Source organism: Dermacentor silvarum, chromosome 2, assembly GCF_013339745.2.
Source record: "Dermacentor silvarum isolate Dsil-2018 chromosome 2, BIME_Dsil_1.4, whole genome shotgun sequence".
NCBI lineage: Eukaryota > Metazoa > Arthropoda > Arachnida > Ixodida > Ixodidae > Dermacentor > Dermacentor silvarum.
In genome coordinates, this window is record NC_051155.1 from 90,386,091 (window position 1) to 90,402,463 (window position 16,373).

The window sequence follows — 16,373 nt, forward strand, 5'->3', positions numbered from 1 at the left end:
GGGCGGCACAGCCATTTCACAAAACGAATGGGCAGGCTTTTCTGCAACGCCCTCCACACCCTATACAGCTTAAAATGGAAAATTTGGAATGAAGCTCACCCTGCATACATAAGAAACAGTGTGAATTCCTCAATTTCCTTCTGCTTATGTAGTAAAGCATACATTGAGTTGAAGTAGGAACGTTCGCTCCCGAGTGCGACAGTGAGCAGCGCCAGCGTTTAGTTGCCATGGAAACAAGTCGCCAAGCTTGAACAAGCGCGGTAACACGCATTGGCCCAGGAAGCCGCTCGAGCCTCGAAAGAGCACTCAGCCACGCCTGGTAGTGGCTATGTGCTCTGGCCGGTGACGTGACGCGCCTCTCGTAACGCCATCGACGTAGTAGCTAATCGTATCGATGTGCTGATACCTCGAGCCGGGCTGAAGCATGCCACCACCAAAAACCCGGACCAGTGTGAGGTGTATGTTAACAGAGATGGTGATCATGGACTCATCACAGTAGTGAACAGCCTTTTCGGCAGTGAGCGCCATAACCTGAGCGGAAGCAGCCCATCATCAACACGTTTATTGGATCAACTAGGCGATGCCGTGGTAAGGTCGTCGTCATGGTTGTTGTCGTTCTAGTGTCATGCAGTGCGGCACAATTTCAGTGCTATTGCTTTTTCAAATGCGAAGCATTTCTTGCCGGCGGCTCTGTCCGTCCCTCCATCCGCCGTGCGGCGTCCACACCCGCACTGCGCATGCGCATCCTCCTCCCCCTCCTCTCCTTGTCTCATCTGCTCTCCTCTCGGCATTCCTCCTCTCCTCTCCGACGCTCCTCTCCTCTCCGGATTGTGCAACGAATGACAACACCTGCGGCTCCGCTATACTGTTCTAGAATAGAAACACCATTTCGAACACCTATTCTAGTGTTCTAGAATCCCTTTCTAGAACACTTTAGCTCCGCGCGCGATAATGCGAAGCAGCTTAGGTTAGAGGCGCGACGGTAGGCGCTGCTTACTCCGCTGGGGGGCGCCACTGTAGCTCGCGGTATTCGCAACTCCAGCAATTCATGCGACACCTAGCGGCGAGTGCCGGAAACCTCGTACGGAGGTCGGAGCGTCGGAGCAGACACTCCGTCCGTAGCCTTTGCACTGCGATCGGGAGCGCTACTAGTACGATGGAGCCACTATCTACGAAATTCCGCACCGCCGTGGAATTATGCTGCGTTTTGCAGTTTTGCGGCGCCGAAGAGCCACATGGATTGCGAATCTTATCATAAGCTGCGACAACGGCAATTGTTGTGTGAAGAGAACGCGATTCTATTGCTTGCACTTTGTTTGCAGTAAAGCAGTAAAGCGCTACAGCGAACTTCAGGAAGTTTGCGTTGAGCTTGTTACTGCCATCGTGATAACGTTCAGCGTATGCGTGCTCCAACATGCAGTTTCATGTGATAGCCGGCGTGGTAGCAGTTTATGATGCAAATGTCGCCGCGGTACTCAAGCTATCCTTGATTAAAGCTGTTATATCGGATACATGCGACGCACAACTTGGAACTACCGAGTATGGTACATCAGCGAAACTCGGTACATCGGAGTTTCAGGTACTCCCGGGTATAACGTCGGTAAACCGTTCTATGTAAGCACAACATGCATGTACGCGTCAGCGTGCAAAGTAACTATGAGGTGGCATATCGGTACGCCTTCATTGCGACCTGGACACGCTACCCGTGTAACTAGTGCAAATTAGTAGGCGCTCATTCGAAAATGCGTAATTATAAAAGCAATTGTATCTCTTATCAGTGTCTGAGGGAAATTAGCAGTTCAGCTAGGCGACACAGTTTTGGCCAGTTAAACTGCAGGATACGTAAATTATAGAATAACATGGAAAATTAATTAGATTCATAATGCAGTAGCATAGTTAACAATAATTTACACAGAAACATTTGTTTTATTTCATTAGTTTACACAGCAGCCATAAGCGACATGTTCGTAGACAGCGGGGAGTAATCAGTCATGGTCAGGCCACGCAGCACATGCCATACCTGTACAGTACATGGTGTGCAAATGTGTTTTTATTGTAGTAAGCCGATCTTTCGGTTTCTTATTTATCGTTTTGTTTTGTACGAGAGAAACAATGCGCCAACTACTGCAATAACTACAGCTAAGCGAAGCAGCAGTCACGTTACGCAAATCTTGAATGTAAAATAGATAACAGGAACGCAAAAGTAGCGGGAAAGGTTCGCCACAGATTCGTAGTGCATGATCTCGATAAGGTGCAAAGCTTGACTTTAGGTTCGTTTGCTCTTTGAACTGAAAAGAGCGTGCAGAGCTTGCGCCTAACGAAAATGAGTTAAGACAACAACAACGAGACAGTGTGCGCTGGCTACGCATTTATCCGCATGTACAGCGGCAACAGCTGATCGAGCAAGTCGATGCGCTGCTGCTGGCCATGTTAAACGTTCCAAACTGAGCAGGTTGTAAGATTTCGGCAATCCTGGCGTGGCCAGCGTGACGTGTCCAACTTCACCGGCCGCTGTCTCGCACGCTCGAAACACAGGACTATCTATCCGCGCCTTAACAATGAATCAAAGCAGCAGAAACGTGCTTGTACATTTCCGACCGTCCAACAATGCACGAGTATACGTTGCTTCCACGACCAATGGGTTCAAGAATACATCGGTGATTTTCATCAGAATCTCGTGCGGGTCCGCCGTCACGCCACATGTTTGCACACACCGTGCGACCACTTCAGCCTCATTACCCACTGTGCCTCTCTCAGATCGGCTAAAATGATTTGGTCGGTGTGCTGCTCGCTTTCCTTCCACAAAACAGCGCAAACCGGCATCACACTGCACGAAAATCCTCAAACTACAGTGTATTGTGCATCAAACACAGCGGTTGCGGTATAGAGGCGGCGACGCGGGGACCTCCGTATATCCGCCATGTTGCACAGTGTAGCCCGACGCGGCCAGTTTTCGCAGCGCCCCCTGCAGTTCATTTGAGTTGCGAATAATGACGCGCGCTGGCGCTCCGCCCCTCTCATTCTCCTCCCGCAACGCTGCGAAGAGTGCCACGGACAGCGCCAGCGTTAACGCCAGCGTCAGCGCCGTGGACAGCGCCGCGGAGAAGAGGGCTCGAGCCGCTGCCACGAAACGGCAGCGGCGACAGGCCGATCTGAAAACTAATGGGAACTTGAGTCGACCTCATGGCTGCTTCGCGTACTACTCAGGGTTCCCCTACGGGAAGATGGTGTAATTTTTTTTATTTGTTTCCCCTTATCTGAAAAAAAAACACTAAAAAGAAAAGTGGGGGTAAGCGCACACTACTAATAGGTATAGCGGGCATAAAGCCAATTATGAAATAAATGAAAAGGGGTTGCGATAACAACCCAGGAACAATTTAAACAGATAAGCCACTTAAGAGAACAAAAAAAAATCGGAGGCGCAGCCTGCTGGGTGTCACTAGAAAGTACAGGCAAAGGTACACGTTAGATAGAATGAAAGGGAGAAGCAGAGCGAAGAACATGAAGCTCCTTAGGAATTACAAGTTAAAAACCTTCCGCACTGATACACAGTTATCGCGCTGCTACCTATTTATTGCATGGTAAGAGGGAGCAAGGTGCTCCGAAAAGAGGCATTCTGTACGTAAGCACCCGCCAGTCGCCCGCCTCCCCGAAGTTGTGGCATTTCCCCCTGATTGCCAGGAGGTGGGCACGGCAGGATGCGTCTAGACAAGTGTCTTCCTAGAGGGTTCACTGCGGGAAAAGCTTAGGCATAGTATTGAGGCAACACATGTAATACAAAAAGGCAGGTGAAGGCAGGAAAACCATCGGAGAGGCAAGTGAGAAAAGAAAGAGATATGGTAGGAAAGGCAAACACTGAGGATGAAGCATGCAGTTAGTGCCATCTAGCACGGGGAAGCCCCGCCATAGTTGGCTTAAACAGCGTAGACGGCGAGAAACAAACATGCAAAAGTAATGTGAAGCGGTGAAAAGCGAGAGGAGTTAGTGGGCGTCGAGGAAAACGGAATTGACTGTAGAAGGAGAGAGAGAGAGAAAGGGAAAGACTAATGAGATGCACAAGTTGCAGGAGCAGGGCCCGCGATTTCTTAGAAGTTAACAGAGCGGGGTAGGCGACGGGCGATAGGACCTCGGCACGCGCGACGACACGCAATTGAGACAAGATGCGCTCGGTGCGCGGGCACGAAGTGTAATAATGCGACGCGTTGGAGCAAGTCACGCTGCGCGCGCACAGGTTTAAGGCACTGAGATCAAATCGGTGTTGGTGGTATACGGAAAGTGCCTGTGCCCCGTGAAGGTGTGTCCCAGAAGTCGGTTAGAAGGGAACCAACACGGAATATCGCGGACACTTCGTACCCAATTATAGAGGCTGGTGTTTTTGCCCTCGCGCTGCCGATACCAGTACCACAGGTGTTGTGGTGTATTAAAAAAGCGCGTGCGTATCGACTTCGCCGACATGAGGCACTCGCGAATTAGGCCGCTGGTTGTCCGCGAACGATGCAGACGAGTCGGCTAGCTCATTTCCGCCACTCCCCTGTGGCCCCGGACGTGGTAGAGGTAGTTCCGACGCCCCCCTGAGGGCCGGTGAGAGCAGCGCCTTCTTGAACTACCAGACGCGCGCGTGCGCGAATGCGCGGTCAGCAGCCACAGGCCATGGTACGCGCTGTGTGCATGCATAAGGTGCATGAATCATCCTACTGACATCGTACATGTTGGTGTGCCCCTGGTGCACGCTTTACTCACTGAGTACCCGAATTGCAAACCGTATGGTGACATTTCATGTAATTATGCATGGCGACATCGCATATTGTTAGTTTTTTTTTTTCACCTGTTATAGCCGTTATTTGGCATGCAATTCGGAGAAAACTGAAGAGAATTAATTTTGTTTGCGCACAAGTGAGATATTTTAAACTAACTATAGAGTGGCACTCTATATATATATATATATATATATATATATATATATATATATATATATATATGTATGTATGTATGTATGTATGTATGTATGTATGTATGCACTGGCACTGAATCGAGATAATTTAACTAGGAGACAATTGATCGAGCAATTTCAGAATCTCCATTTTTTTTCATGCCATTGCTACCGCAGGGAATCGCTTATCTGTCTTAGAAGAAACACGTTTACAATTTGGTCGCTGGGCGAAAATATTCGACGGTCATTCAAAGTTTACTAGGAATAAGCTTATTACGGCCTTGACAAGTTAATGGTCTCGGCGAACCTTTTCCCGTGCTGACAAAAAAAAAAAGGAAAGACAAGCATTAACAGACACGTCATTCGTTTGGCGTGGTGCTAAAGAAGCAACGTGAATAAATAACGCGTATATCTAAATCGTTGATTTCACTTGGAAACAACTGCCATCCATGGCAAGAGTAATGAACTATGAAGACAGTTCTCGGGCCGTTCCTGCTTGTAAACTCGTTGACGTTCTCTGTGTCAAGCACTTACTGGCAGTACTGAATATTCTCCGTGTATGTGCTAGCATTATTCCCGACGCGAAACTGCAATGGCGTTGTTCGTTGAGTTATCGCTCTCTTCGTTGTTAGGCGTCGTGATTGCGCTAGAAACGCAGCATTAGGAGGACACAGGAGATATCAGGTGTCTACCATTGGTGCTAGATTTGGGTTCGCATATGCATTCGTCATGGCTAAACAGGCAACGAGTGCAATTTGACCTCGGCAGCCACTCGTATCCAACCAGTACGCACAAAATTTAGCAGTAGATTATAACTAGCCACCTTCTGTTGGGATCGCGACATCGATGTTCAGCAGCAGTAATTTTGGCCTGAACACTGCGAAGCTGTAGTACGTTTTTAATTCTTAATTGTGCATTAGGGGTGTGTTTTCCACTCCGTTAAGATTGTTCCGAAAATCCCCTTAAAATAACCACGTCTCATATATGTCTATTATCGGGATCGTCGACATACTGCAGGGCGATATGCCGACGGGCATGCGCTGTTCTGCGGTATCATGCCTATCGAAGGACCCATATGATATTTCATATGACAGTTCTGTGAGCAAGAAATGTCAACGCTCTTTTAACATCTTCCCTGTGTACGCTGTTTTAGAGCGCAACTACCGGTACACGCTTTTTTAGCAGCTGGCTTGACGGCGCATTTTTAAAGCACTTGGATCAGTTATGCTCGTTATGGAGGCGGGTAAGTGATTCCCGTCGCTTGCGGTCCTGTGAACAAACGCTTGTGAGCCTGCAGTCGTTCAAAAATATGCTATAGGAACCTCATTACGATGATCAAGCCGATGTGAGTGAAATGATGCTGGAAGTACAAACACTGGACTGTGTTTACATTCAGCGTAAGGTTATTTGCATCGGTTCTTGTGTCGTGCCAGTTTTATATGTACCATATTTTGAACTTCTATTGACCGCGTCTTGGTTTTTGACTTTGACGATGCAAAAGTGCAAAATGTCTTTAGGTATGTGGACGATTTTTTGGTGATTTTAAAATCTAACCTTTCTTTAACGACCACTAATACAGTGGAAGAACTTTTAGCGTTATTTGGACAACATGGCAAAGGGCTTTCCTTTACGCATAAGCTTCCTTTACCTGACAAAGTCTATTATTTTCTGAATGACGCATTTGTTGGGCGTACTGCACGCGCTCACGCAAAGAGCTTTTAACGTTCGACTTGGCGCACACTAGCTTGTTAAACGGGCAGTGGCCTCCATGTGTCTTGAGGCGGCGTTGGTGCGGTCTTGTTCACACAAAATTCTGTCAGGATGAAGTGCTACGATCAGCCGGATACCCTTGTTTTATCGCGGTCGCAGTAGCGGAAACGCTCATTTAAAAACTGAAGGGTAAGCGGAAAGCCAAGCCGCTAATGAAAAAAAAAATTTTTTGGAGGACGCTTAAGCTTCGCTTTTAGAGTGGAACGCGATAGCGTTATCGGGCCCCGTTCGCATCGCATTTTTCTTACAATGAGCTTCACTGCAACACAGAACGTGGGAAAGCCAGCTTACAAAAATCAAGCTTACACTAATCCCCTTAAAGTCGGCTTCACTTTTACACAGAAATGCATTGCTGGGAAGACGTTTTTCCAGGAGCAATATAAGTTAAAAATTAAATTATCGGCTTTTACGCGCCAAAACCACGATCTGATTATGAGGCACGCCGTAGTGGGGGACTCCGGAAATTTGGACCCCCTGGGGTTCTTTAACGTGCACCTAAATCTAAGTACACGGGTGTTTTCGCATTTCGCCCCCATCGAAATGCGCCCGCCGTGGCCGGGATTCGATCCCGCGACCTCGTGCTCAGCAGCCCAACACCATAGCCACTGAGCAACCACGGCGGGCAGCAATATAAGTCGTCTTATATTAAAATGTGAAGGCCCTAGCACCTTTTTTTTTTTACTATTTTGTTAATTGTTTGCTCCCGGCCACGGCGGCCGCATTTCGATGGGGGCGAAATCGATTTAGGTGCACGTTAAAAAACCCCAGGTGGTCCAAATTTCCGGAGTCCCCCACTACGGCATGCTTCATAATCAGGTCGTGGTTTTAGCACGTAAAACCCCATAATTTAATTTTAATTGTTTGCTATTGCCCCGACACGCGCGCGTGTCCAAAACGCATTAAAAAAAGGCCCCAGGTGGTTCCGTACATGCGTAAAGTGGCCCACAATTTAAAGAAAGTGGCCAGCAGGTACAAAGTACTTATTGTTTTTTCGGCTCCACGGAAGATGGCTAGCTTGTGCCCACGCATCTCAGACCCGCCGAAGCTAACCCTCTGTGGTAAAAATCGTAAATCATAGTTTTAAAACGCAGCTTCGTAGCTTTAGTACCGTCTCGCAAAAATGTGCAAAAGTAGGACCAGAATTCTAAATATTGCTCAATTTCGGTCGCATTATTAGGAAAACTAATAAAGGTACATGAATGAAATTTTGCGCCCTAAATGGAAATTCCTTGAACTCTAATTTATACAAAATTTAGCTTCCTTGGGCGTGTAGTTGCCGGGATGTTTACAACAGAAGTTGCGATATTTCGGCAATATTCAAAAGCAAATTATCCAAAAAGTAAAAATTCAACATTATTTTGTTGCGTCTAGGAAATAGATAAATATATACTAAAGCTACGGAGCAAGCCGCAATGCAGTAAATGCGGTAGTTTCTTCTAAATGTGGTCACAACTGGGACACGGTTCGCAAAAACCATGTATCTCATGCTTGGTCTTCAACATTTATTGCTAAATCGCATTAATCAATTTGTTTATATTATATATCGTTGGAATCTACGAGAATTAAGCTTTTTTTATGGTATGTATACGACAACTTTATATCCTAAATAGAAGAGCCGCCACGGTTGCTCCGAAAGTACTGAAAACGGGGGGCTCGTGCCGCCGGAGTGGGACCGCCACCTTAAAGCTGCCTGAGGCTAGCTTTCCAGGACTGATTATGTTTTTGGATATATGTTATATACATGGCTCCGCGAGCATGTTTACCTGTTGCTATTTTTATTGTACAGAACTGTCGTTGATTTTCTAAATGCGAGGTTTCTGTCTCTCCTCGTTTTTAAGGGGCTTAACTCGCGTTGTGTTTTACCGCAATGATTACAGGCCAAATGCTTCTTTAACAGCTTTATTCGTTTCGCCCGAGGACATGTTGGATATTGTGGTTGCTAGAGAAATGCGTTAGAAAGAGCAAGCTCAGGGCGAGGATTGCTCTTAGCTGCTGCATATGGTATTGCTGTTAATTTTCTTTGAAAATTCGAGTTTTGTTTTGTTCGAGTTGTGACCTATTGATGTTGTCTGAGCAGCCTTACCATCCAGATTGCCTTTGCACTCAAATGAATTATTTCTTCTTACATTTTGCGGCGTAGGAGTACAATGCCTACGCCGTGAAGGACTAAACCCGGCCTTGCCGCCAGCGCTCATGTACCTTGGCCCGTGCTGCTTCACCTTTATGTATATCGCGTGGCTTCTTTCTTCTGTAATGTTTGAAAGAAATATACTCAAAAGTTATGACTTTAGCTTTGTACGTTTTCAAGCAGTTAACTAAGGGAATTTCAGATTGCAAACATTGCAGCGGGCAGGGCATTCGCCGGGGTGCGCAGCGGAAATACATCTGCGGTGCATCGCTGACTCGCCCTTTTATTCACCCATACGTTTGGTGACTTCGATGACTGTTTACGTATTTCAATTAACACATTCGTAATTACTCTTCTTGAGGCGACATTGACGGCGATGTCATGTGTATTGATCGGTAGCGACATACTACAACGTGTGCTGGCATCGCGCCGTGCGAAGTTTGTGATATGAGTCTGCACTAACTACGTACGTGTGCCTATTGTTTAGGTACATAAACAGTATTACGGCAAGAGTAGAATTAAAAATGTCGCAGTTACGCCCGAAAGGTGAAGCATCAATTGCGATAGCAAATTAGTAGAGAGCTATTCGGAGTAGGGATGATAGTTTCATCGGCTGCATAAACATGGACACATTCGCTTACTAACTGAATTAACAAGCGTGGTGTCAGCGCGCACAAGCAAACATGAATAGATCACACTCGATGACCGCAGACAACCAGTGTCAAAACGCTAGCAGCAAGCGCAGCCGCCGCAGCGAGCGAAGGTTCGTGCGGTCTATCGCTTCAACGGAAACTGAGCGGCGAAAGCATAGCGCATACAAAGGTCAGAGCCGTGTGGAGATCGCTTTCAAGATACGGTGCGCGCGACAGCCCGCACCGCCGCAATGTACAAGTTCAGTTGTTGGTAGAGTAGAAGCTGCCCCCCCCCCCTCCTTCGCGCGCTGCCTTCCCGCTTTCCTCCTTTCGCGTGGGAGATTGAGTGGCCAGTCCCCCGCCCGGTTGCAAGATACGCATTTGGTGCCGCAGCAGAGCGGCGCCCCTCCCCCCTCCCTCCCTCCTGTACCCCCACGGCCTTTCCCGCGACGGAAATCGCGGTTGCCCGCTACGCCCTAAGTGCGACCTGCAGGACCTAAATAAAGTTTTTCCAGTCCAGTCCAGCCTCCGTGATAGCGTGCGTCCCCTGCGCGCTTTCACTCGCACATACGGCGCGCGACGACGATTTGATCGTCCTTGGACTTTATACGGAACCTCACGGCGATGGCGACGCCGACGGCAGAAATCCGCTTGAAGTGTCCATATAATTGCTATCGCAATAAAAAAAACGATTGAAACATCGTATTTAGTCAACAAAACGAATCGGCTACTTAACATGAGCTCCACTTCGTATAACTGGACTTCATTGCGTTTGTCTGCGGGACACACCCGGCACGTGCGCAGACTGGGTTGTACCAAAATCCGCTAACATCGCGTACATGTCCGCTCTCATACAAGCCTGCGCCTTTCCTGTGAACGTCACCGCTGAAGTAGCGGTCCGGCACCCGAACAAAGGGAAAATCGCAGCCGCCAACTTCAGCCATGCTTGCTGAAACGTGTTGCCGTCCGCTACTGCATCCCCAGCGTACTTTCGAAAACGCCCGCTAGGTGGCCACCAGTGGCGCCTCTATAGGCGGTACACTGTACGCGTATATGCCAAGTAACGGGACCCCGGATTTCAGCTAGTGCTTGCAAATTTCCTAACTTCATCAGCCCACATAATTTTCAGATTGCGCTTCCCTTCCCTTGGCACCCATTCCGCAACTCTAACGGTCCACCAGTTATCTACTCTACGCATTACACGGCCTGCCCGTCTCCATCTTAATGTCAACTAGAATAGACTGTATCCCCATTTGCTCTCTGATTTGAAACCGCTCTCTTCCACTCTCTTAATGTTACTCCCATCATTTTTCGTTCCATCGCTCTTAGCGCGGCATTTAACTTGTTATCGAGTTTCTTTGTTAGCCTTCATGTTTCTGCCCCATAGCACTGCTAGAATGCAATGATTGTACACTTTTCTTTTCAACTACGGTGGTAAGCGTCCAGTCACGATGTGGCAATGCCTGCCGTATGCACTCCAGCCCATTTTATTGCGATAGCAATTATATGGACACCCCAAGCGGATTTCTGGCGTCGGCGTAGCCGTGAGGTTCCGTATAGAGACCAACGGCGATGAAATAGTCGCCGCGCGCCATATGCTGTATGTGCGAGTGAAAGCGTGTGAGGGACGCGCGCTTTCACGGGGAGCGAACGCACGGCGGAGAGCAAGCGCGCGTTCTGCGCCGTGCTCCCTGAAGGGCTGCAGAATTAAGCGTTTCTTTCCTCCTTTACAATCACCATATATATATAGAGAGAGAGAGCAAACGCGACTTCTTCCGTCGCGCGAAAGGCCGTGGGGTTACGGTAGGGAGGGAGGGAGGGATGGGAGGCGACGTTAAGCTGCGGCACCAAATGCGTATTTATATAAAAATATTGTCGCAGTTTCACCCGAAAGGCGAAGCATCAATTGCGATAGCAAATTAGTAGAGATTAGTAGAGAGCTATACGAAGTAAGGATAGTAGTTTTATCTGCTGTATAAACTTGGACATGCAGCAGCACCAGCAACGCGCAGAACTGTTGTCGACGCCGTCGGCGTTTTGCCCGCGTTCGCACTGAATGCGCACGGCGTTTTTATATAAATATGCATTTGGTGCCGCAGCTAAACGTCGCCTCCCCTCCCTCTCTTCCTCCCGTCCCCCCACAGCCTTTCGCGCGACGGGAAAAGTCGCGTTTGCTTTCTATATATGGAAAGGAGGAAAGTGACGCTTAATTCTGCAGCCCTTCAGGGAGCACGGCGCAGAACGCGCGTTTGCTCTTCCACGTGCGTTCGCTCCCTGTGAAAGCGCGCGTGCCTCGCACCCTTTCACTCCTATATAGCGTTCGGAGCGCGGTGACGATCGCCGTTGACGTCATACAGAACCTCACGGCGACGGCGAACGGCGAGACGATGGCGACGCCGACGGCAGAAATCCGCTTTGGAGTGTCCATATAATTGCTATCGCAATAAAACGTTGCGAGGCGAGAAGGTGGTAAAGACTTCCGACGCTGCTCGACGAGTGTCCCGTTCTGATCTCGTCGAAAACCTCCGAGCCTACCCCAGCGGCTTGGAGACGTTCCGAGAACGGGTACGGCCACGCTAGCGGCAAAAACGCGTAGCAACGCGTCATGCGGCGCGCGGCAAAAGCCGCAGGAATCGGGGGTTTAGCGGCGTCCCGCGCGAAATAGGTTCGAGACCCATTTCTGCGGCAAATGCCTCGTGCCGCAAGATGAAGAACTAATCAAAAGCGACGAGGGTGACGTCACGGAGTCATCACAACCGGACCGCCGCCGGTCCGCGCCGGGTTTTCAATCGACGATCGTCGTCTCTCGCATGAAACAACGAGTGCTCGCGGTGTTGTTCGCGCGTTCGGAGAGCGCGGGAGTTCTTATCGCACTGCCGCGCGACGAGACGCGCGTGCCACTGTGGCCTCGCGGCAAGGCGCTGACGCGCGGCAACTTGCCGCTCGCGCGTTTTTTGCCGCTAGCGTGGCCGTACCTTACAAATGAACGAAGCATTTAGCATGGGGTCAAGGTATATGTAAACTGGTAGCGAAGCTTCCATAGAGGCCCATAGGTTCAAAACATGGCGGCTTATCGGCGGTTCATGGGGCTTAGCGCCATCTGTGTGAGGAGGGAACACTTCCGGCAGAAGAAAAAATAATTTGATGTCATATCCGTTAAAAACACAAGTGACGTCATTTTGTTCTCATAGGCGCGAAATTTGTTTTCGGAGGCCTGCCATTAGAGCTGTATATTCAAATGCCCCGCCCTTCGACTTGATGGGCGTTCCGAGCTTTCAGCGCGGAAAGCGATGCAGGAAAAGGTCAGCCGTATGGGTGACGAAATCGCATCACTGCACAGAACATACTTTCTTTGGAGGCCGACGAACGCTTTGGGCGTAGATTGCGTAGAGTGCTCGTCCTTTCGTCGGATGCCAAGCCCGTCGGCCAGCGCTGTCGCACGAAAACAACTAAAGTAAACAAGTATCTGATGGTCGCAACTCACTGCTTTTGACTGTACAGGTTAAGAAACAATAAAACTATCCGCGTCACCTGATTCAGACAAACGTCGACATGCAAAACAACACAACATGTGAGGGGGGCGTATTGTAACAGGTGAATTTTACGAGCGTGCCTTTCCACGCACTCCCAATAGCTGCATTGCATTGCAAGTGATAGCGGCTTCAACGCCCGCCGCTATCGATGGGCGCTCTCACGGTGGGCGCTGAAAAAATGTATTTATTAATAATGATCAAGTAAATAGAGTTTTATCTTCTCGGCTTGCGTATCTAAAATGGATTCGGAATTTTATTCTTGTTGAATGTATGTAACTGCGTGTCGCTTTAATTAAAAAACGTCTTTTTCTGTCCAGTGTTTATTCCCTCCAAACATAGTCGCACTTCAATCGCTGCTCCCATAACCACCCTTGCTGATGTTGGTGACAATTGGTTCTGAACCGCTTTTCGCCCGAAGCTTCGCGACCTATGTGGATCGACCTTGATGGGGTGCTCGCGCTTAAAAGGCGACAGTTATCGATCCGTTATCGCAGCGCTAGCGATAACGGTTGCTGGCATAAATAGCACAGCCAACGCCTGCGTCGCGGCCCTGTCGCCTTGACCATAATTGACGTCGCTGCTCATTGGCTAGGAACCGTATTTCAGCCTCGGCTTCGCGACCATCACCTAGGCTACGCCACACGAGCGCTTTTTCACCGGCCACTATTCTTCCACCATGTCTTCTGGCGGCACTGGCCGCGGGCAGCATGAGCAGCATGCAACGTTGGGCGAAGCCGACGTTAGAGTTTATATCCTACAGTAGCGCACCAAGGATCTCTGCCAAGAGGGTTGACAGTTTGCCTTAGTTTGCCAATACCATCTAAACAGCACTAATTTAAATTTCTGGGCGGGAAATTGCCAAAAGATGCGCCTGTTGCGCAAGTTTGCGAGTGTGCAGACGACTGCGCGTCTTACATCGTAGTTTCAGTACTCAAAGGCGCAAGGAAAGGAAAGGGGTTAAAGGGGGGGGGGGTGTAACTCGGCCTAAGGGGAGGGTTACGACCCCCGAACGCCCCCGCCCCCCCCCCCCCCCCGGTCGGTGCGCTACTGATATTGATATGCTATATACAATAACTCTAGCCATAGCCTCCTCGATAACTCTGTGCCTGTCAAACGGCGCTCGATCGGCCGTCGCTTTCCCCTCTCCCTATTGGTCGTTTCTACCGAGAGATGGCGCCACCGACGTTGACTAGCTCATGACTCCTGCCGTGTGCCCGCGTCTCCGTCTCTCCGTTACCTCCGCTGGGATCGCAAGTCGGGTGCATTGTTTTTGTCGGTTTTTCTCGTGCGGTACGGTCAAACCTCGCAACGTTGGTGCGGTCCACGCATTTTAAACCTTCTTGGGTGATCGTGGACCTGAGCTTAACGCTGAGCGACCGGGATTGCTAGATGCTTTTGACGTGCGATCACGTTATTAAAAAAAAAAAAAAAAAAAAAAAAAAAAAAAACTTCGAAGAGGCTACGCTCTTTCACAGATATCATGTGCGGGTAAAGCACCGTGAACTTCTTCACGTGGATACATATGTAACTTCGAGCAACGCATATATAGTGACAGAAGCGCCCTTGGGATTTTGTATGTCTGAACTGTTTGCATCTCGGGATTTTTTTTTTTTTTTGTATGTCTGAACTGTTTGCATCTCGGCGTTTTGTATGTCTGAGCTGCATGCATCGTTCAACAAAGCGTTTGCAATAAAATATTTGCTCGCATATTGCTTATTCAAGGCATGCGGCGCTTTTTCTATAGGTCCTCAAATATTTGTTTCTATTTTTCCTGGTCGCCAAGGCACACGGACGTGGTAGAAAGTGCAAAGGTTTCTGGGTATAAATATTCACGTCGGCCACAACGCTTATCTGGTGCAAAAGAACTTGGGGAAAACTTGTCTGAAAGTCGTAAAAATAGTATGCTACTAACGTGCGCCGAGGCCCGAAGGACGGCTCACTATAAGAATGAAGGAAGAAGAAGGACGGCAAGCAGTGTTTGACAAGATAAAGCTGTAAGAACGCTTGCGACTTGCGTATTCTCTGCACTTTACTACGATAACTAAGAGCGTATTAACCACAATAAACAAACTCGGACTTTTTTTTTCTTTCTTTTTTTTTTTTTTTGCTACGTGCGACGCGCAATCCACTTTGACGCTGCAGTTGCTCGCACTTTCACAGACTGTATTCGAGACACTACCATGGTGCTCTACAGCGTTATAAACAGGGCTCTGGTCACACAGTGTATCGTTGTTCCACCATCGCAGCAATTAAAACAGTCGGCGTCGCGCCCGCCCCGCAGACGGGAGGTGCGGTGGCACTCTACGTCGGTGGCGCCCTCAGCGAAATGAGCGGCGGCAGTTTGCAACTCTGCCGACGGCGCCTCCCTATTGTTCTCTCGGCGTCTTGACAGACACAGAGTTTATCGAGGAGGCTATGCTCTAGCAGACGTCTCTGGCCAACGCCTCCTAGAAGTTTTTTTGGGGAGGCGTTGCTCTGGCCAGCCATGAAATTTTCGCACTCGGCATTATGCATGCAGCCATAAGCGGAAGATTTTCATTTTTCCGGGGGGGGGGGGGGGGGGAAATGGGGCCTGACCAACTTTCTGAACCTCCCCCATGTATGCATTTATATATATATATATATATATATATATATTCCCTTTAATAACAGTTACACTGGAAACTTGGTATGACCTCAAAAGATTGTTCACTGAAGTGGCGAGCTTATATGAGTATTTGCACGACCTCAGTGTAGGAGACAATTCAGTTTTACAGCCTGAGTCCCCTCGCACCGCCACCAGACTGGCGTCTCTTGGTTGAGCCATGCGACAAGCGGATTCAGTTAAACACGTTAGGGAGATACATGTGTTTTGTGCGTATTAAATAGCCCGAGTACACATCTATGAAAAAGCAATGTAACGCCTTGTACAAGATTTAATACAAAAGATACAATCAAGAAATGTTTTCCTGACGAAAGGTCAGTTATTGAGAACATAAGATATAACATATGTAAACATTAAACGATATATAAGAATTTCTGAACACAACTTATCACTAGAATTATTAGCATAAGTATAATGTGATTCGATAACGCCAGTTTCATTACATGTCAAAGCATGCCTTGTGCCACTGGTTTCGTATATTTTCCGGAGGGAGAACGAAGGATTATAGAGTAAAAATTATCAGGTGCCCAAATAAATAAACATATCAACAAATGAATAAATAAGACAGCGATATCTGAAAAGCGCGAAAGGACTCGATAGAAAATATAGGAACAACGTAGATTGTGTTATTGAGAGGCAAATGCAGCATACGATGCATAAAAATTAATAAGGAAAGGCACAGATAGACTAGGGAGTTTTACAAATAGCGCAACCACGCGTCTTTTCTTACCCAAAT